The sequence below is a fragment of the Geospiza fortis genome, unplaced genomic scaffold, assembly GCF_000277835.1.
Source record: "Geospiza fortis unplaced genomic scaffold, GeoFor_1.0 scaffold217, whole genome shotgun sequence".
NCBI lineage: Eukaryota > Metazoa > Chordata > Aves > Passeriformes > Thraupidae > Geospiza > Geospiza fortis.
In genome coordinates, this window is record NW_005054392.1 from 603374 (window position 1) to 626679 (window position 23306).

The 23306-nt window shown below is 39.9% G+C and overlaps 1 long non-coding RNA gene across 1 annotated transcript; it reads right to left on the reverse strand.

Moving 5' to 3' along the window:
- Positions 1 to 456: 456 nt before the first annotated feature.
- LOC106631921 lies at positions 457 to 23076 on the reverse strand. The gene is made up of 4 exons (XR_001335670.2): positions 22977 to 23076; positions 11819 to 11902; positions 10433 to 10465; positions 457 to 1783 (listed from the first exon to the last, which is right to left on the reverse strand). It is a non-coding gene; the product is annotated as an uncharacterized LOC106631921 (long non-coding RNA).
- Between the last annotated feature and the right edge of the window lie 230 nt (positions 23077 to 23306).

The window sequence follows — 23306 nt, forward strand, 5'->3', positions numbered from 1 at the left end:
TTTTCTCAGGAGTGCTGGAATTCCTTGAGGATCCAAAAAGGTGTCTAAAGGAAGATAGACTGCCTCCTTCTGAAAGATCCCCTTCTGCCACACCTTCACTAGGAAACTGAGAGCCACCCAGTGTAAGCCTTCCCCTACAGTCCATCTCTGGCGGACAAAAAAAATATCTGAATTTATCAGCATCCATCTGAAAGAACTTCAAGCTTTTTTTCCCCACCCCTTTTTAAATTCCCTAAGGCACAGGGAAGGAAGGCCTCATCTGGAGGAGATTTTCCAATGTGCACCAGGTTACAGGAGTGTGAGTGACACTGGGCAAGGGCTGAGTGATACTGGGTACATTAAAATCCAGTTAGGGTCAATACAGCTGAGTTCCCATGTACTTACCACCTTACAGGCTTCTCTTTTTGACAAGCAATTCCATTTACAAACCTACTCAGCAATAGTAGTCTTGTAAAGTGTACATGTAACAAGTCACAAGTTGTTCCATTTATTTGAGTAAATATCTGGTAAATAAAATCATCAGTAAACATTACAAAATTAAATACATTAAAAAAGCTTGCCAGTATACATAAAATTCACAAACATGTACTTCTTTTGAAAAATAAAATATGTTCAGAGCACCCTTGATATAAAATGCCTGACTAATGTCACCTACCAGTAAATGGTAGCTTATCAAACATTCTAGTTAGGACATTTTCCAGAAGGGAGCAGGGATCTCTGCTCTTGCTCTTACAAGTAAGAGAGCCCAAGTTAAGAAGTCTCCCACTTCTCAGGGCAGAGCCAGAAACAAAGGCTGTATTACTCTTTGCCTACCTTTATAGGGGAGGAATCTGCATTTGATTAAGACCACATCATTAAATGCAATACAGTACTTGCAATTCATTTTGGTATCACTGCCTTTCCTCCAGCATGAACCAGTTTAAATGCTCATGGACATTTCTCTAGATATCACTCCAGGCCCATATTCAGAATAGGTCAGCACAGCTCCAAGACACCATGAGGTGGGAGAGGAAGTGATCCTGGCAAAGCATCATAGTCAATCAAATAACTTTTAAGTCTACAAATTAAGCCCTTAAAATTCCCAATTTTCATATGCTGCGGTCTAAACAAGGAGATATGATGAGATTCTTCACTGGGCTGCTTTAAGGGTATTTAGAAAAATGGCAGCATTCATTTTAGTAATCTAAATTGGTACCTTTTGGTAGCAAATTTGCAATAACCACAATTTAAATAATTTACTATAACAAACTTCTCCTTCCATCATGTGAAACAGTATTCACAACCCACTTTAAAATTTATGTACAGACAAGCACAAGAAACTTGACATCCATGAGTTAAATGTACAACCAACTTAAGAAACGTTATCCAACTAGTTGCAAGGAGAAGTCTCCTAGCTCTGTAAATTTACAAGATCTTCTGGTTCACCACATAGGCTTGCTGCCCCTCATCTCTAACTCTTGGATTCTTCACTTGCTTCAGTAATCCTCCAGGTGAAAGTTGAGCAGCATCCAAATTGTTGATATTTTTGATAAAAAATAATTGACACTTAAAAAAGAACCCTTAAAACACACCAAAAAAAATCCTTGAGTCAAAACTGAATAAAATCAAAAAAGTTGTGGAGAAAGACAATTATTTTAATAAAGGTCTTGTATTCAAAGTCCCATTTCCCTTGCCATGTCTTTTACAGAGTGCTATTACTTTGAGTTATTTATATACTCTTCTTTTGAGGGGGACTGAGTTTCCTCATTCCTCTTATCCGAGTTAGCAGCTCTTTGATAAATTCCTAGGAAAAAAAAGAAAATATGAGCAATTTTAATGATCCCATAATACTATAATCAAGTTGGTTTTTTTTAAATGCAAATGATACATTTTTATTTAAGCTTTTACTGCTAAACTGGAATCTCTCCGCCCTGATCATCAGGAACATAATACACATCCTTCCCCATCCAGCAGAAGTGTGAACAATGAGCTTTTCCTTGTGATTATGCTGGCTCAGTTACAACCCATCTTCCAGGCTTTTACTGCACAGGGCCTTCTACCAACTACTGAATGAAGCAAAACCTATGGCTGGATACAATGCAAACAGTCAAAGCAGACTTCCACAGCTTAAGCCTGCACAGAAATCAGCACTCTTGCCAAAAGAGGTGTTTCTCTTGCCACTCTCCATGCTGGAGCTAGTATTTTGGTTGGCTGCATAGTGAGCTGTACAAGAGGTAGCACCACTGGTTTTTCATGGGCTAAACTGGTTGCAGAACTAAGTGAATGACACTACTTTGAAAACAAACAAATGCCAACCGCCCCACACCTCCCAGAAAAAAAACCCAAAAAACCAGAACACAACAAACAAATTAAAGGCCTTTATTCACAGTGATATTTTCCCCAGTTTCAGCAGATTTCCTCTTTTTAAACTATGTGAGAACAGAAGCTTATAGATTTGCTTAAAAGCTAAAGACCTCCTTACTGTCACATTGGGAAAACAATGTTTATCCGCAGTACTGTGTATGAACCTACAAAAAAGTTCTTATGAAATCAGCTAGCTGTAAACATGGAATGTAATTATTAACTTGATGTGAAAAGCCAGGTTGGACAGGGCTTTGAGCCTAGTGGATGGTGTCCCAGCCCTTGGCAGTCAAACTAGGTGATCTTTAAGGTCCCTTCCAACCCAAACCATTCTATGATACTATGAAACAACTAAAAAGCATGATTTCCTGGATGAGTGCTTGAAGTCTCCACCCTGAACTAATAAGCAAAGGCCACTTCAGGAATACATCTATGCATATCAATTTCATGCCTCCCATCTGGACAGACAGCCTAATTACATGATCAGAAAAACAGTTTCGTAAGACCCCCAAATCCTCTCCCTCCATCTTGAGGCTGTCTTACTTCACAAAGGCACAAGCCACTGGAACAATATAAACTTTAAACATGTCACAGTCCTGTACTTCTCCACTGAAAAATCAGAAGGAGGAAGACATGCTTACTGTAAAATTCACAGCTTTCAACAAACTTTGCCTTAATTCTGTGTCATCATATCATCACTGTAAGGATCTGTTACATAATGCAAAACTATATGGCATGGTGCTGCTTGAAGCATATAAACACACTTCAGGATTTTTTACTATCAAACTTATATAAAGCCCTGCAGTACAATCATTAAAGAAATAAAGCAATCTTAGAAGATTTTTACTTGGGATTAGTGTCATTTGTATTGCCTCTCAGCAAGTCTTTCCATTTAAAAAAATAGTCCCATCAGATTAAGAAAACTTTGGAGAAGAATGGGCTGAAGTGAAGTTCTTCCCTTAGAAAAACTTTTTAAATTGTCTGTTCAAGCCACAAATATTCTACAAGAAGACACTGCATCTGGAAACTCTCCAGCAGCTTCACTGAAGTAAGAGCCTTATGGGAAGGGACATCTGCAGGCAGGAACACCTATGGTACTCTGCAGTTATTAGGGATATCCCAACCTGCCATTCCTCTGCCCATTCTCCCACAACTCAGTAGAGTCTGAAGCAAATTTCTCTTAGATATCAAATGTAGCCAAGGGTCAGTTGCTTTTTAATATGACATTATGGCAAAAGTGAGGCATTTCTCCATTTAACTTTGAAGAGTTATCAAAAGCACCTTCTTTTGCAAAACAAGATATTTGCTTGAAGTTTTCAGGCAAGTTTAACACTATCCAGAAACTTAATATTGCCAAAATAAACCAAAGTGCAGGGTCAATCTCCTAAAGGAGATCTGAAGCAACTGCAAGTATTCTTAAGGCAGAGAAGGCATTCATTTGAAGAAGTACATATAAAAATTTTAAAGGCTTTATCCCCCAGAAACTTTTTTTCCCCTTGAAATAAGGGTCTGCAGTACCAAAGAGTAAAACCCAACAAGAGCATTTTGCATGTGGCAGACATTTTGCATAATGCAGTAGCGCTGTTGTGCACTTCCATAGACGCCCAAACCACAGCACTGGTTCAGCACATTTCTGATTTAAGTATCACTTTGCATCTGACACTCACATGAAGCTGGCTGTCATCAACCCAGTTGTGCTCTGGTACTTGTGCCTTTCTTGCTTTGCTTTTCCTTCCCCATGAAGGAAAAGCAGCGTTCTAGAAAAGATGCACATTTTCCCTCATGGAGGCAGGAAAGGAGACTTCACAGCATTTCAGTAAACCTTCACTTTGTAACTAACCACCTCAGGTTTATGTCAACAACACCCATTTTGTTTTCTTAAGCCATCACTCAAAAATTGCAGTGTTGCTCCTTGTGGCCATTTGAGTCAAGACTTAATAACAACATCTATCTCTACCTTGTACACAAAAATCACTTTACACAGAGCATTTTACTGAAATCCCCCCTAACAAGATATGCTGAAATTCAGCATCAGACATTTGAAGGCTGATCATGTACTAATCTATGTTAAAAGCACTTCTGTAATACAGCTTGAATTATCTACATATATATACTGATGTAATTCATGGAGTTAAAAAACAAGAATAATTCAGCTAAGGATTCAAAAACTTACTCATTATTTCTTGAAGGGTTATAGCCAGGAATACACAGGCTACATGCACTTCTAATGCAAGAAAAATCTCACACCAGCACTTTGTGCCTTGGTAAATAAAATAAAAAACAAAGTTTTTAGAAAGTGCAAAAATGCATGAAGACTTAGTTAAATTTTTTTTACAGATTTTCTGCAAGGAGGCACCCTTATTACAAGTATTGAGACTCTTTTTAATTTGTAATACTAAATCATTGTTTCTAGAAGACATCTTTCTAATTCCAAAGGCAAATTTTAATGAGAGACAGATTAAGTCTATAGTTCATTTGAACTCATCTATATTCAGCCTTAGGCAAAAAATAATAAAGGCAAAAAACAAAGGTGAAATGATAATTCAGGGAAGGGGAGGAAATCACTTCACCTCTCTGCTTTGGTGGTGTGACTCATTGTTTTAATGAGGTCATTTGACAGACAATGAATTCCAGGCTTCCTATTCAAGTCTTCCAATTAATTCTGGAGACTAATTAGACTCTGCCTCTCCAGATTTCTCTTCCTCAAACAGTACACATTTAGTAGGTCTAGTTTTTAAACTAAAATTTAGAGTTTCTAGTCCTCCTGCTTCACTAGAGCATGAAGTGAACCCTAAGTCAGCTTTCCTTCACAGCTTTACTTCCCTGTAGCCAGGTCAAAAACCAAGATTAACTGTTTGCCCAAGGCTATTTCTTGGAGATGGCTTTATTAGTTGGGTGTAAAAACTAAAGTCAGCCTGGAGAGCAATCCCATAGCTACTTGGGAAAGAACCTAAATAATAACCCATCTTACTGCCAAACACCTTCTCTTCCACACAGGCTCAAACCCCCCTAAAGCCAATTGTATAGAGAAAAGGGAACTGTTCTCCCTGCTTTGGGAGAACAGGGCCAGAAGATGCCTTCTATTAGCAAGAACCAGCACAGCATCTCTGTAGCCTCACTGAATGATGCCCTCAACATGCCCTCTCCAGTGAGGCCACAGCACCATCAGTGTCCAGAGCATGACATTTTTGCAGCACTTTAGCTTTTTGGTGAGCTCTGTATGAGGCACTAACTACACACCACAAAGCTTAGCTACAGTTAAGACTTGCAGCCCAATGATTCTCCAATTCAGCAGCACGTAAACAAGCACAGCTTATTCTTGTCAAATCACCACTTGCTCTTCCCTTCTGATATTGCTGTGGGTATTTATAAGTTGTGTTCATGATTACTTGCAGAAATGAAAACATGCAACCTTAATTCCCTCCAATGCTGCAGTACAATATAGGGCAGATCTCAGCAGACACATAAAAAGTTTTAGTTCACTGAATTCAGTGGTCAAATGAATGAACAAGAAATCATGTTTTACTTGAAATGCATCTGCCTGCATTGCTTTTAAACAAACATGTTTTCTAACCTTTTTTCTCTACAAATTCTCCTATTTCATTTCAAGTAATATGGACATAAAATACATTTGCTGTGATTTAATAATTTACCACCTATCAGCTGCCCTGGCTTGCCCAGATGTAAGGCATCACACTGCATTGAGGATTTAGGACACATCTGCAGTGACTATTGCTTCTTGTGGGTATCCTATAAATTGCTGCCTTGCAATAGAAAAAACAAACAGTAACATTAACTGGAAATAATTGATAACATATTAGGAACAAAATAAACATAAGGTCCTTCAAACCTTATGGTTTGGGGTTATGGGGTTCTGTTAAGAAGCATTGAGCTTTCTATTCATGCCTGTATACTAAAAACATACAATATGTCAATACATACACAAAACAGCTTTTATCTTTAAAACCACAGTGCCTAGACAACTCTAAAAAGTTGCATCACAAGCCTGTCATTTGCTCCAACTAGGAATTAAACTTAGAGAAACATACAGTTAAGCTAATGCATCTCTACCTTTTTCAAAAGTGTTAGAAGTTGCTGAAATAGTCCAACCACTGGAGTAATTGAGTAGTCAGTAATCAAATCTCTGCCCAAGTTCTCCAGAAAATATGCACAACAATTCAACATAGTTTGTTTGCAAACCATATTAAAAATTATTACTAGAAGCTTCCAGCTATGCAACTTCCTTTTACGATACAATTTCATCTCCTTTTTCTCCCGTTTTGCACTAAGTGAAGAATTGTACTAACAAAATAGATTTAATGCTGCCTGAATGGGAGAGATCTCCAGCTCATTCATCTTAAGCTTCGTATATTTCTATGAGAAAAGAAAGAAGTAAATAAACTGCAAATCTAATTTATTCAGTTCTCTTCAAACACTCATTATCTGCAGACCTTGCGTCGTTCAGCTGCATCTTTTGGAGCCAGTGAGCATAAAAATTGCCCACTCATTGGATTTCTCTCCCATAGCAGTTTAAGAGTTTCCTTGTCATTTTTCCTGTCATCACTTTGACTTTCCCACTACTGGAAGCTCTAATTCACATCAGCTATAAATTCTTCAAATTTTCCCCAATGCCCAGTCTAAATAAGTGGCCTTGCTGTTACCAATAGCAGAGATAACAGCAATACAGATTTAGTCAGCCTTTTTCAAAATATGTGTCTTGAAAAAACCTCATGGATTTCACAATCACAACTGTCTTCCTGTCCTAAATAAGAATCTATTGTGAAGTATGCAAAGATCATCATCAAGATTGCACATTATATTTAAATCTGTTATATTTACTGTGAACATTAAGATTCTCCACCACCAGATGATGACAGAGAACATCAGACAGAGCTGAGACAGCAACTCAACAAATGTCAGAGCAAGATTTTCCACAAGTGACCTGTGGGACTATATAAAGAACTGACTGGCACACAGATGATGCAGGAAGAGGATGCTGCTCCCTGTTCCTCTTCAATTACAAAAGTTCAGATCCAAAATTTGATTATGGCACTGATTTGGCAGATACTAAATCCTTTGAGTTTGTGTACTTAATAATTCTTTACATAAAGGTCCCACATTAAGCATATTTCCATACAAATTAAAACAGCTATAACTGCTACCTAAGAAAAGCTTTTAATACTTTAAAGCACATTCAACAGTCTAGAGGTATTTCCATTAGAAGAAAGGTTTTGTAACAGTTCCTCATTAGTTACAGTCAGCTACTATCTTTGGCCAAATTACTAAAGAATTTGGGAACTCTTCTCATGTTTTAAGTGACCTGGATAACTCAGCTTCCTGATGAAAAGTCAATCCAGGATACATATAAACATTCCTCAGTCTTTCCTTAGCCTTTAGTCTAAATGGAAGATACTAAGCAAAACTGACTTAAGATATACATTTGCAGGTTTAGAGGGTTTTTTTCACAGCTGGGTAAGAGCTTTGAGTCAAGCTTTTTGCCTATACTATTTTTCTTTATGTTCTGAATAGCAGGGACATCATATTACATAACTTTTCCCCCAGTTAGGGATTACTACCTTTTGCAAATTGTATAACTCCTGATGATAAAACCCCTAGTGCACTTGACAGACTGTATTTCATTGGTCAGGAGAAATTTCATTAGCTCATATCCATTCTCCACAAATCCTCTAAAAATCCTTTCACAAGCCAACTACCTCAATAGTTTTGAATGGTCTGCAAATATAAAAAAAGAGTGCAGATTTTCTAGTCAAGGTGTGAAGCCTTATATAGCAAGTTTAAGTCAACTAAAAGGCTCTTTAGTCCACACATGGCAGGACAAAAGTCACTATTTTTAAGTGGCCTAAGCTAGAAGTCATGCAGTATTACTGAGCTCACCATGCCATAGATGAAGAAAAGTTGCTATTGTAAAACAGTCCTGGGATGTGACTCATTTTGGAAACTATCCTCACAGAATCACAGAATCAATTAAGTTGGAAAAGGCCTCTGAGACTGAGTCCAAACCATGACCAAATACCACCTTGTCAACTAAACCATGGCACAAAGTACCTTTCTTTGAACACCTCCATGGTGATGACTCCACCATCTCTTGGTAGCCCATTCCAATATCTACCAGTGCTTTTGTGAAGAATTTCTTCCTAATGTCTAACCTAAACTCCCCTGCCATAGCTTGAGGCTATGTCCTCTTCTCCTACCACTAGTTCCTGGGAGAAGAGGCCAACACCATCTGTCTACAACATCCTTTCAGCTAGTGTAGAGAGTGAGTGGATTGAGTACCCTCTCAACTTGGCTATCTCTATAGACTGTCAAGGAAGATGAAAATTCTCACAGATAAGGGAGCTGCCTCCATCCCATCCACAAAGGATTGAAGACACAGGTTACCACTTCAGCACTAAAATCTCACCTTGATCCAGTGCCTTGAGGGCAGACAAGGATGTGTCCAGAATGTTGTTTCCTGAGAGCTGCCACACCAGCTTCATTTACCAGTATGGCACAAATCTTCCCTGTAATTCTACAACCAAGGTTTCCAGTGGAACCCTCACTGGCATCTGTCATGTATCCATATCAGCTTTCTGAAATCTGCATTGCATTGTGTCAAATTTTATTGCTAAAAAAAAATCATTCATGTGGCATGTTTAATGAAGAAGAAAGAAGAGTAATTATTGGATCTCTGCCTTCTTCCTCTGCCTTCAGATAGCACAGAGATAAGAGGTCAGCACATGACTGACTGTTAAACTCTTAGCAACCTGTTCCTCCCACCTAGTCATGACTCCAGCTTTCTCTTACTAGCCTGTGACAAGAGCCATACCAGACTCCACAGCTGTATCCATCTTTACACCTATCTTAAGAAGAAGCACCAGTGTTCAGTGGCACTTGCTTAGAGAAGGCTGGAGAAGCTGACAGGGTCATTTTTAGTGTAGCATCACTACAGTGAGACAGCTGAAGACTTGGCATTATGGCATCTCCATAATGGAACATGTGTGTTATCTGCTGTAAGACAACAAAGATACAACACACAACAAACTCTACAGGTGTTATCGGCTGAGTCTTTCTGAGTCAATTCCCCTCTGTCAAAATGTTTGTACCAGCAACTATCATAGCAATTCTGGAGAATCTTCTCAATCTACCATAGGAATCAATAAAAATGGAAAAGCCTTGAAGAAAATATCTCATGGACTGTGAAGTGCTTATTCAACCATACCAGCAGTTCTTCCTGATAGTCTCACTATCCTTAAGCCCCACCAGTTTATGTGGGTCCAGCTGCAGACATTACAGAAGAACCAACCTATTTGCAGCCTTATTTCAAAACCAAACACCTGGCTTCTAGTCATGCACAGCTGAAAGGTCTGTGACAAGAGCAATCCCGTTAGCCAACCCCTCTATTAAACACTGCAGCAGCCACTTCTGGGGAAGAACTGACTCTGTAAATGGAACTAAGTGACCCATTACCTAAACTTTTGATTTTTACAAGGAGTCAAAGGAGTTTCTTTATAATATTTACTCTTCCTAGTAAGCACACATTACTGTATGAAAAGCAGGCTATAATGGCACTGGACACATCAATAGATACACAAGTTGAAAGTTGAGTAACTAAATCCTGCTAGTGCAGGTTACCCCACAATTTTATTCAAGTCCATTCACACAAACAATTAGCTAAGCAGCATATCTGCATAAAAGTTCTCAGAATAAAATTTACTGTCCTAGATAAAATGAAATTATTTCACAGTGAAGAGCACAGTCCAACATGCAAATACTTTAGCCATCTAATGATAACTATATTTAGTTTTCTTGTAACATAGCAGCTTTAAAAGTCAGTATAGTCAGAAGGACATTACAGCAAACAATATTGGTAGTTCAGCTGGAATGACCAGCAGTTCCTCCACAGGGTACAATCACATTCCTACTGTAGCTAAGTGAGAGGCACAAATATTTTTAGGATATAAAGCTCCAAGTCTATCAGCTAGCCATTAATGTTAATCTAATTACTTTATCATAAGAATAAAAATAAAGTTACTTTAGCTTGAACACAACTACAGTTTCCACAAGTTAATAGCATTTTAAAAAAGTCTTTTACCTCTGTTGGTTTGTAGCAATCTACAAGAGTTTCCTAGAAGCAAAATATGAAAGTGTCAGTATCCATACAGAGTAATAGTGAACATAAACAAGTCATGGTATGAAACCTGGCAGGGGAGGGGAGAAAGAAAATAAGCAAGAACAGAAATCACTGAATGAAGATGTTAGTGAAAACCCAAAGTTATACAGATCACCTTTGCTCCCTATGTGGATCAGAATGATTTGTACCAGGAGAGAAATAATGACTTCTTTCTCCAGGTAGGAAGTTACAAAACCCCTGTCTCCAAGGAAAACTGAGAACAGGAGGAGAATCCAAGAACATTTCTCCCAGGAACAGACATGTGAAAGGCAGCTTTCTGTGAGGACATGAGAGCCTTTGCAATGCAGAAATAGAGACGTTAGTAATTCCTAGCAGGGCATTCCTAGCAGGGGGCTGCTGCAGCTAGTTCAGGCAGAAGCAGCAAAGCTATTTGTGAACGCTGAGCAAACAGCCTGAGGCCATGCCCCGGTCTCTGTGGCTGGCCAGCGGGCACTGAGAATAGGGCGCTAACAGGCACGAAAATGAGATGTGCTGCATTGAAGCACCACATTAGTCACCTCCCAGGAGCAAGCTGAGGGCAAGCCATGACTCTAGAACACTTTTCCTTTTCTTAGTGCATCTGAAAAGATTATAAATATGGAGACATTTCCTATTGGTTTTATATGCTGATTTACAGAGAGATTTATATTAAGGCAATGATAGTTCTTTTCTTTTCCCCCTCATTCTTCCATTCATTGATTCCTACCTCACACAAGATTCAAAAGTTTAGAGACCTGGTTTAAACTGTTTAATTTCAGCAGATAGCTTTTGAATTTCCTGACTAATTCCTGTTCCTGACCATCTTACCCTTTCTTTGAACTTTTTGATGGGTTCCAATTTCTTTCTGGTGTAGAAAGAAATAATTGCCAGTAGTCTAAGCACAAGGGAAGATTTCTGGTCTGTATACACATTTCTACTGCTAAAGTGAATCACAGAAACTATTTGGTCATCATAACTGACTCTCAGTCATACAGCTTTTTCCATGTGCTTTTCTTCATTTTCCTACATTTTCTGTTCTTTATTTCATATACTTGTACAAATTAGAATGAGGCTAATTTGGCCTAGCATATTTGCCTCTATTACTGGGTTCTTTGAGCTTTTATATTTACTAGTGTTATCACCTACCTTCAAAAATTTTTTTATCTAAAAGGATTTTGATTAACTTTGAACAGTCTGGTAGACTATGCTAGACTGGATCTAGGAATCTCTCAATTCTAATTCTACATTTAGATTCAATGGAACATAAGATATCGATCCAGATGCATTACTTCAGCCACCTTCTGATTTAAAATTATAAAATAATATTACCTGTAATTTGAGAGCTCTCTCCTCTTCATTGGCTGCATCAAGAAGGTCATCAATGTCAATTTCTACCTCTGGCATTTCTTCTTCCTGAAATGCAAAAATACCCACTTAGTCCATAGAGCTATCTTTTAACTAACCCCAAAAGCAGCCTAGTGATGGCACACAAACCCATCTTCCTGGTGCCAGACAAGGAAATCAATAGGGGATGGTGGCTTGATTCCTTGCTTCCAGGCCAGCATCAGGCCAAGCCCCAGCCTTACAGAAGGTGACAGCTCTTAAGAAATCCTTTGTTCTCAGCCAGGGTGTGTTACTAACTCATGGCCAGCAGGACAAATCATGCTACTCTCACATTACTGGGCAAGAGGAGATAGAAGAAAAAGTAGAAGGAAGAGGAAGTAGATAACAACTGCAGCAAGCCACAAAATAGTTCTGAAAGCATTTTTGATTGGACTGCTTTTCTTGGTAACACTGTGGAAGATCTCCCTTGCATAAAGCTGGCTTACAAGGATGACATACATGCTCCATCAGAAGAACTCAGATTTTCAGTACGTGCAGTGAAGCACAAAGTCTAAGGCATAGAGTACTTTAGAGATTTTTCCTTAAACCTCCTCCACCCACACACTTCTCTCTGTGCATCACCAACACATCATATGCCTTGTTCCCTGAGCCAGAGCAGCAGTCCATACATTTTGAAGGACCTCTGAGCTCTAGAATCTCAATGAGAATTCATTATCCACAGATATCACCACATATTGCGTTTTCAGTTATGCAAAAAACATCCTGCTGGCCATTTTATACATTTTCTCATCAAAACTGTTATGCAGCTCCCTGCTGCACGTACAAAACTCTGGTCTCAGCCACTCTCCCACACCAAGTCCAGCCTTGACAGTGGCCTCAGTGCCATGGCACACAGCTCCTCTGTTGACCCTCCTCCATCTAAGCCAACACATGGGCACTGCAAGACTCTCCTCTCCCACAAGTGCACTGCCATCAATTGACTGACTGCTGTGGCATCACTTTGGTACCTACCTAATGAAAACAGGGACCTGAAGGATTCCAAAGCAGAGGGTGGATTCAAGAGTCAGGATGAAGCAAAAAGATCACAACAGCAGGTGCTGCTGCTTTCTTGTACCCCACCAACACTTCTCAAGATCCTTAAAGAAGCTTAAAGAAGCATTTTTACAAAAATGTGGTGGTTCTAGCAAGTTGCAGAAGTTCCAACAATTGTGAAATAATTTAACAGCTCCAATAGCAACTGCCTCAGGTAATACCGAATTATTCTTCTACTGGGTAAAAGACAGTCTAAACATTAACAACAAAGGTAAGTTAGTTCAAGTTAATCTAAGAGAAGTTAAGCACCAAAGTGGCAAACAACTAGGTGTATTAAACTCCAGCTAAAGTGCCAACTATTCAATATCTTCTTGAGTGTGAGGAGGAAAGACAGAAGTTGGATGACGAAGTTCCTCATTCCTCATCTCTGAAGGAAAGTGTGCAGGGACACTACAGGGCAGTCATGCAGGCAGTTAGACTCAATGAACAAAAATGCACAAGGCACACCCTTTGCCCAATCAGCCTGGTCAGAAAGGAAGGGTGGACATTTGCTGAGATGAAGTAAAGATACCAGTTACTGTAACACAATCTGGCAATATGGCAGTTTTTAACCCAATGCAACAGATTCACTAGCAATTTAAACAAGAGGAAGAGAAGACTTCCATAGGCTATATATTCAGTAAAAGCTATCAGAACTGGAAAGGATAAAGAATAATCCATAACAGTGGTACATTTACTTAGTAGTTTATAATCCCAACTCTATACTAATGCGTATATCACACCAAGAACCAGAAATTCCCCACATATGTAGTAAATCTCCTGAACATTTTATCTAAGCAGCTCAGCCTAAATACAGACAGGGTGCCTGGAGTCACTGCTAATATTGTAAACTTATCAAATATACATCCACTGAACTGTGTAAATAGCAATTGTGCATATGTTTGCATTCAGAAGTGCTGTTCAGCACATTCAGTATTTTGTCAGATACACATTTTGAACTCTTGTCCCTTGGAGCAGCATTCTAGCAAACTGAAACAATGCTGAAAAGCAGCAGTGAGGGGAAATTGCCTAGAAGGTATATAATGCTTTTTTGTGATCACACTTCATCGAAGTTGAATGCTCCTGAAAGGTTAGTTTTACTCTGAATGGTACCAGTCAAATGGAAGAAATCCTTGCTCCTTCCCTCTTCAAATCAACTTTCTCCTACATCTTCAAAGTTCACAGTGCCATCAATTCAGAGGGCAACTGCACCAGCAGTTCACTGAAATTTCAGTATAGGAGGTAACACAGATCCTGTACATCACAAAAAGTGATAATACAAAATAAATTACAAATGTTTCTGAAACAAGGAACTATAATTGTATCTGACACAATGGCATTCAATTAAGTTACATTTTCTGTAAAATATTATCTTCTTCAGTTCACAGCAGATTTGAACTCTGATACATAACACAAATGGAGGGGGGAGCCCAAAAAGGTAACTCTTGCTCTTATTTTTGGCTGAATGAACAAGCAATCAAAACACCTTTTCTCCATCTGAACTACTGCAGCTGCACCATCTGAAGAGTTTTATGTAAGGCATGAAAAACATGCCCTGAGGTCAGGAGCCCGACCTCTCCATAACAGCTGTAATGACAGAGGGAGGAAAGACAAAGTCATGCCTTCTGTTTGACAGATTTTATTGGTGACATTAATCTGGTTGCTCCAATTACAATTCAGCAGCTAGATACAAATTGGGCTGGGCCAAGCCTGAAAGGGTCTGTGCGTAGCCAAAGGATGGTAATTTAAGGATCTTGTTACTGTCATGAGGCTGTGCAAAAAAACAAACACTGCCACCAGTTCTGCTCCAGTAAGAGGGAGACAAAGTGATGCAAATAGCAGATGGGGGGACCAAGGAACCACTAGCAGCATGCTGACATGGAGCAGCCTCCAGAAAAGCTAAAATAGGGGTGTGGGGGTTCTGGGCGCAAACATCTATCAACCGAGACTCTTGGGGGAGAGGAGGATGGACACTCTCCTTTTAAGCACCCTCTGCAGTCTGCATTGACAATGTAGGCAGAACATGAGCTGATTTCTGCTTAATCATTCAAAAGTCAGAAAATATCAAAGACAGCTTCCATGATATTTAATAAAACTTAAAGTCAACCTTGCATTGAAAGACAGCCCCATTACTCTTTAGATTGAATGAATTCTTTGCAGACTGCTGGCAAAAGACCTTGGGCACAAACGTGCATTAAGTAGTAAATAGCTGTAGCAGTTTAAGACAACCTCTCCATCTGGCAGTGCTGAATGAAACAGAAACAGGTGAACATCCATTAGTGAGACCAGAAAAAGGTCTTCAAAACCGGCTCCCACAGCAGCTTAAGCCAAAGGACCAGATTTTGCAGGGGCATCGTGAAGAACACCTGCACAGTCCAGCCTGCTGACCCTGAGGAGAGCACCTCCAATACAGCAAAAGCAGGTCTCATTCCAAGTATCTACTAATTAAACATTTATTGGAGGGTTTAAAACTTAAAGGGCAATGGTTGCCCTATGGATAACTTCCCACTATAAATCCAACTAGCAAATTAATCCATTATCCCATACCCTCACTGTCATTCACTGTGCATCATCACATTTGCAGTCCTGGGAAATAATTAAATAGGCTTGTTTGATTTTTACTTTAGATTTTAAATCTCGGAAAGAAAGGAGAAGTTAAACACAGCAAGAAAAGTTAAAGTCATCATTTGTATAGTGAGCTTGGAAATAGGAGGAAAGGATAACAAGAGAAAAATGAAGGAAGAGGAAGGAAAGATGATTTTACAATTCAGGCATATGAAAGTTTCAGATTGTACTAATCAGGGATTTCTCTCAGAGTCCTGGAAGATTGCCAGTAAGCGATTAAAATCAAAGTAGAAAACAGAACCAGTTTTGCTGGAAATATCCATTCAATGTATTAAAATGTTTATTTATTTTAGAACAGGCATCTGCTGGGCATCTAATAAAGGCAGCTCTAAACCAGTTCATCTGCAGGCATGGATGGCACTGCAAGACAGGGGTGTAAGTCTCAGGATGATAAATAAAAAAACCCCACAAATTACCAGGACTAGAAATCATTGGTTGCATATGCAATCTGGTGGGATTATGAATGGATTGCACTTAGTCCAGGTAAATGAATATGATCAAATAGTAATTCTTATCAAACTCAAAAGAAAAACTTATGTGCTTCATATTTCAAAGCATTCACTTGTTTTGGGGGACTTAAGCATGAGGGGAAAAGTGGATAGAAGTAAAAACAAAAAAATTAGTTTAAGTGATCAAAAATTATTAATCCAGAATTAAAGAAAGCTCTTTTTTGTTTAAAGCCAATCCTAGTTAAGTGTAGAGTCAAAATACACAGCTAAAACAAAGCTATTTGCAAGACAAAAAGACTACTCTGTCTATTGACTGGTATAAGGAAATGAAGATTAGGAAAGGATGCTGAAGACAGCAAGGAGGTACTCAAAAGTGCCAGTGTTCATGAAATTTGCAGTAAGAAGAAGAATCCTCAGTGGTAAAACCCAATTACTAAATGACAGCATGTTTTCTCCAATCCTAAAATATTAACATCAGTAATGCCATAGCAGACATGATGATCTAATGTTGAACACAAAAAAAAAATCAGCTCTTTTTTTCTTGGTCCAGGTGAAGTAGTTCATGCAACAGTGAATATTAGTTTGCACCGCTGATAGTCAGTGAACACATTTAGGACGCTGCTCCCAGTATGATACAATCTTTAGCATGCAGTTACATATTTTCTCCCCCATCAGGCACTTATCTCATTTGCAACCATCACTGAACGTGAAATCTCAAAGGCACCACAGAGACAGAGGCCTCACTCTTGAGCACATGCCATTCAGTCTTGGCTCCAACTAAGAGGTAGAAAACCCTGTGTTGTACCCAATCTGTCCTAACCAGAGCAGCAGCCTCTTCTACCAACAGCAAGTCTATCTTCCTCTATCACTCTTGTTTATTGAATAAAAGTGCAGAGACATTCAAGGCAAAGTTACCAGATTTCTTCACCCATTTTGAGTCAATAATCCTACTGTTTATGAATAATCATAATTTATCTGTGGCAGTGTGGCTCTTGAACAGAAACCTTCTCTGTGCTGAGCCTGTCCTCAAGTCTGACATCATGCGGATCCAGTTAAATACACAACAAAGGAGGGACACAAAGTCCACTCCTGGCAACAGGACAGCTTATGCAAGCTGCCCAGTATCTCACTGGTGCACCAAATACATCTACATAACATGGTATAAAGGGCTGGATAAAAGTCAAGGCCAAGGTGTTTTATAGATATGGTGCAGATCTGACATACCCTCACCCCGGAGCTAGCAGTCCACAGCCTTGTGCACACACCACTAGAGGGAGGTAACAGTTTGCAAACACAAGGGCCCCCGGAGTTGCTGGTAAAGCACAGGAAGGTCTTCTGAACCCTACATACAGTTCTTGGTCTGGAGAACAAGTCTAATTTTATTACAGTACATATTGCCCTCCCCTCCTATTCTTAAAAATGTAGTCCTCAGCTTTAACATCTTGCTTCCTGCAAAATCCTACCACCTCTGCTCCTATCTTATCAGGTATTTGCTTCTACATCCATCCTTTGTACTCCTTCTCTGCAACTGAGGGCCAGAGAAAGGACTGCTGGAAGCAGAAAAAGGAGCAACTCAGCTCCCAGGCACCGTGATGAGGGCTCCCTGCCAAGATGAAACTACAAGAGCCCAGCCCCTTCTAGTTACCCACAGAGCAAGCTTGTTCACATATGCCAATCTTTGAGCTTATTGCCAAACTTTAACAAGTTCAGGCACATGACAAGCGCAAGTGAAAGAGGAGGGGAGTTGCTTGATTAAACTGAGAACACTTTCATAAACTGGCCACAGGCATCTCCGACGCACAGCAAATCTGGTCCCTCCAAAATTTCCGAGATTACACATACCAGAGTTTCAACTTGGCTATTGAAAGTCCTCAAGCAATGTGGAAAACCACTTTTTTTTCTTCCTGATTTTAATCTTGACCTCAGAAATAAGTGAAATCTTACCTAAAAAGCTTTTCAAGATATTCCAGCTGAGGCAGGCACATACTGTGAACCTCCTTAGCTCAGATTATTTCAATCTGGACAAGCTGAACATTTTAAGTGTGTTTGCCAGTTGTTAAATCAAGAGTAATGCCAAGAACAATGCTTACAGAGCTCTGCATTGAGAACTACAAACCTTGCTGTGAAGCAGAAGGGAGATTACCTAGGAATTTGCAAAGTCCAGCAATATAGAGGATGAAACAAAGCTGCAGAAAAGGTGAGAAGATGGACAGACACTTAAACACACAGTGATGCTGTTTACAGAGGCAGGCACTGCTAGACCACAGCTTGCTCAGCCAGTGTGCACAAACTGCATGGTCCAAAAAACATAGCTGCATTAGGGCAGCTTTCAGACCAAGAGAACAACCCCTGTTGGCAGAGCATTTATATTCAAGTGCCATAGTTTATTAACAGAGCAATTAGATTTCCAGACCAAAGCTTACCCACAACCACCTGGCTCGGAGAAGAAAGAAACTGCTTGTAAAAAGCCTTGTCTGCATCTGCCAATTTACCCAATGTTGGTTAGTAGATAAGTGGGAAAGAGCCCCAAGCTTATAATAGGAAGTACACATAATACTACAAGGAAATCTCAACCAGGAAATCTGTTGGAAATTCATGTCTGAACCCAGGGAACAAGGAGCACTCTCAAGCTCCAAGATCTAAAGCATAACCTAACAGCATCCCAGATCCAGGCCAGTATGAAAGTTAGGTGCGTGTTGCTCCCAGCCAGAGACACACCATAAGAAAAAGCATAGGATTATATGTCAAAAGGATACCACCATGCTCCTTGGATAATTGAAAAAGCATGCCTATGCCACAGGCTAGTCAGCCTTCCCTAAAAGAGCACTGTTAAGAATTCTTGGCCTCCTCCATAACCATCACCATCATCTTTCCCTGTCATACAGTTAGGAGACCAGTTTGAGCAGTATGTTCCTTACAGAAAAAAAGAGGGACACAGTTTTGATGCAATTAGTCTGCATAATGACAACTTTAGAGATTTAGAGTTAAACAACAGGGACATGCTCCCTCTGTGAGATATGTTACCTGACATGACTTGTCAATCAGTACTTTTGCAAGTTGCCTAGAAAGAGTAAGTCATGAAGGTCACAGATTTGTGGGGTTTGAGTTCGGGTTGTGGGAAGGAGGAAGGAATTCAGATCAGAATGATCTCAAGCAGGACAAGCCCTATATAGGGATATCACCCTAAGCAAACTGGAACAGTAATCCTGTATGTTAATGTTACTTAACAATAGTCAAGAACAGCTCAAACTTCCTTACTTAGAAACAACTACAAATAAAAACATGGTGTAAAACATTTGAAAATTTCTGGGAATCTCTTAAGTATAAAGGCATCTTAATGCCCATGTACATGCCAGCAGTTGGGTACAGCTGCAACTTCAGACTTCAAGTGGAAGTGAAAAATAAATTAACATGGCAATGGATATATGGTACACACAAAACACATTCTAGTTGTGAACCTCATTAAAGCAATTAACAACTAATATTTTTAATAATCAGGGGAGGATCATCTACTCAAGCCAAGTTCTTCCATCTCATTACCCAAGTGGGCTCTTTTTCTTGCCTCAGTCACTGTAAACCATTGTTTGTCTCAAGCTGGCACTATCATAGATCAGCCTCTCCTCTTGGCTCTCAAGTGACAGTAGAGCAGAGGAAACAGACAGATGCTATTCCAATTAAAAGTTCCATTCAAAGAACCAGCCCCTCTAAAGTAGCAAATGCACCCCGAAGTTTTTACTGTAAAATCACATCCAACTACACAAAAATAGAAACAGCACAATCCTGGCACTCAGGTGATACAGAAGGACACAAGACTCTTGTGCCCTTATTCCAGGTGGGGTCCCTCTATCAGTAAGGAGGGATCAGGGTTTTGGGCAGAGATAAGAACATCAATCCCTCAATGCAACTCCTGTGAAAGCTCCCTTTATGGGCAAGTCTTTGTGAAAGAGGACAGGGAAAGGACATCCATATCCAGAGCACAAGTCTCCCCACCCGGCCTCCCTGAATATCTTCACCCTCCCCCAGAACACAAGCCTTTCTGCACTGACATTCAACACAGAGTCAGCTGCTGCCTTTGCAGATGCCACTGCAGCTTTGCCTTTCCTTCAATTAGAAGGTTAGAGGGCAGAAAAACGATGGCAACACACCATGGCTCCCCCCAAACCCCTTACAGTTACAGGCACTCAATTTAAGTCAGCTGTTAGGTCCTAAATCATAACATGGTTAGCACAACATTTTAACCTGTATAGGGAGTGAGGGGAAAAATAAGACAGCCAACTATGTCAAAAAGTCAGCTGGAGGAGGGGAAAGGGGAAGTTAAGCTAAAGAACAGTGAGACAGGTACAAGCACTGCCAAAACTGAAGTTACTCAGGGAAGGGGGGGGCAGGGCCAGTTTCTGAGAACAACTCAATATACAGAAGCTATGCAACTCTGGCTTTTACAAATTAGAACAACGGAAAATCTGGACCACTCCCCCACTACTGTGTTCCACTGCATCACAGATGCTGCCCATCACACCTAAAATGCCTCAGTGCCACACAGTTATGGCAACACAAAGCTTCAAATAAAACACGGTACCACTTCCCAAACAGCAATAGAGCAGGTAGTTGAAAAAACATTGATACGTAGAGCTTTATAATATTAGCAGCTTGCAACAGATGAAGCATCATAATTTCTGCAAGCTGTTTCAATGTCTATTCAGGCCTACCTACACCCAGAACTGGTGGCAGTGTGATTTTCAAACAGAGATCAAGGGCTCTCTTTAATCAGTATGGGCAAGCTAGACATTAAAATTCACTTTACATTTCTGCACCAATGTGACCACTACTGTCAGAGTTGCCTTTGTGTTTATATAGACCGTATGAAAATGGTGACATGGTGACCTCAGCCAAATACTCTGGAGTGCCTCTGCAGAAGAAGAAATCTTGGTTCCTCTCTTTCCACTGCTGTCCAACCTGCTTGCTAGCAGGGCCACAAAGCTGCTATTGAAAGAATAATGTGTTAGGAGAAAAACTAAGTTTTATTGCACTTTGAACTCTGCCAACTCAGCTGAGGCCACGCTTGCCTAGCAGACACACTGCCTACTGTTGGTCACCAGCACACCATCAAGTTTTCTTGCTGGAAGGAAGGCTTTCTGTGCCCTTTCAGAAGACCATGCCCCTTTATTTAAATGCCTGGGCTGCCTGCCACAATTCACTGGCTGCATTCTCCCATCAGCAGCAGGGAGGTAACTCATACAGTGTTGGATGCAGCCTGCAACTCCATGAACAGCACTGGCAGCTTGTGCAGGTGCCTTGGCCAAGAAAGATAAATAACAGATCCTTTTACTTTAAATAACAGATCCTTGTACTTTTCTTTTCCCTGCTTCTGTTCAAGATTTTTTCCCCTCTCCGTTTTTTTTTTATTTATTTATTCATTATTATATGGAAGCTAAGGAAGTAATTTGCGAAGAATCAACAGGAGTAATTTTTCCTCTAATTAACTCCTAAATGGAATTTTCTGAAGGTAAAACAAATGCACGCACACACTACTTAGGGTTTTTTTAATCAAATCAGTTTCATGGTATCCTGTGTTTTAACAACTTTCAAAAGAGTCTATTGTGCCTGTAACTGAAAATACTTATCCTGGGCCCCGGACTTGCTATTTTTAGTTTGGTATTTATCTTGGTTGCTTGAATGGGTGACTGAAACACTAGTCAGGGGTCACACACTTGCAGTGCTGAATCTGGTCTGTCCACACACAGTAGTTCTTGTATGAGCAGCTGTTTAGGAAGCACTTGCTCAGAGCCCCTGCCATAAAGCATCCAACACTGAGTAACCAAAATTGGCTCTGACTTGGAATGGAACAGCTTATAGGGATCCCTAGCTAGCCAAAAAAAGTTTGGCAAGAGTTGCTTGGTTGATGGCCCCATCATTCATTCAAATACTTCCATCAGTTTATTTAGGAAATGGAAGTTGAGAATCAGATACAACTGATCTACTCTCTTTTATCATGTATTTGACAACTTCAAAAATTGTGACAGCCCTTAAAAATCAGATGTGACACTGATGCAACTGCCCAGTACAACAGAAACATGGCCACTTCTCTTTAACATGCAGAACACCTCTTTGTGCTTTCCTCTCCTGGCTGGGAAATTCTTGCCTAATCTCCAAGGAAGAGTCATCATGATGCCAATGCAGATGCTTCCATTAAGTTAGAAAAAGCCAGCTCTGCCCAACATTTCTCTGCAGAAAAAATAGGCCAAGCCAGTAAGAAACATACAAAGAAAGCTCCATTTCATTACCACTTCACAATTTAATAAATGTCTCATCTGAAAATTTTGTATCACTGGAAGATAGAGAAAACAAGTAAGTGCTGGAAGGTGAAGCTGAATGTGTAAGTTCAGACTATATTCTATGCCATTGTAATGTTGTATTAATTCCTTTCAAAATAGGGATTTTCAATGGAATCATTCAGATTTCTTTCTTGCACTGAAGTGTTATCTTCCCAGCTGGTTTGTTAACTGGGATTTCCATCATGCAGAACCACCCTTCCTTCACACATTTCACAACCTGACATCTGCGCTCATGGGTTCTGTGTCATTTTTGTTTTAGTCAATATCTAATTGCCAGCAAGCTTTGAACCATTCTCTTTCTTTCCAAAATCCTTTTATTATATCCAAATGTAGCATGCTTGAAAGGAATTTTAGTTACCATTTTAGGATCCCTCCATTAAAAAACTCTCAGGAGTCTGTCAAAATGCCTTGCCATTCATTTGGTTTCAAGTATACACATTCACACTTTCCTGAGAGTCTCCAAAAATGGGTTGTAAGGAGACACTCTATTTCCACATCAAGAGCACATCCTTGCCACCAGAGCACAAATGCAAGAGAGGAATTCATTGCGAACAAGCCCAAAGCCCAGGTAAAACAAAAGCTTCCAGCAAACCCTTCTGACTCCCACTGCTCCCACATTCTTGTACCCATTTCACTATAAAGGCCCCTATGGGCACATTTACTTACCCCAGAGAAGCTAACCTTTGCTCACTGCCAAAGAATTGCACTCTGAACAGCCAGCAAACCTTATAAATTGTGTTGCCATCTTGAAAATGCAGACTGAGCAAGTGTCCCTTGGCAGAGCCTGCAGATGATCTGCAACAACTGTTTTAAGAACAGATATCAGCCTAACTGCCTTCCAAGAAAACCCACAGCACCAGGAACTCCCATTTCAGCCCCCTTGATCCCTAAACAGTACAATTTTTCAACTGAACTCTCACTTTGCTGTGGTCAGCCTGAAATTTGTTCTCTTCTCTTACTTCACTTCAAGATTTCTCTTTCTAAAGATGTCAAATA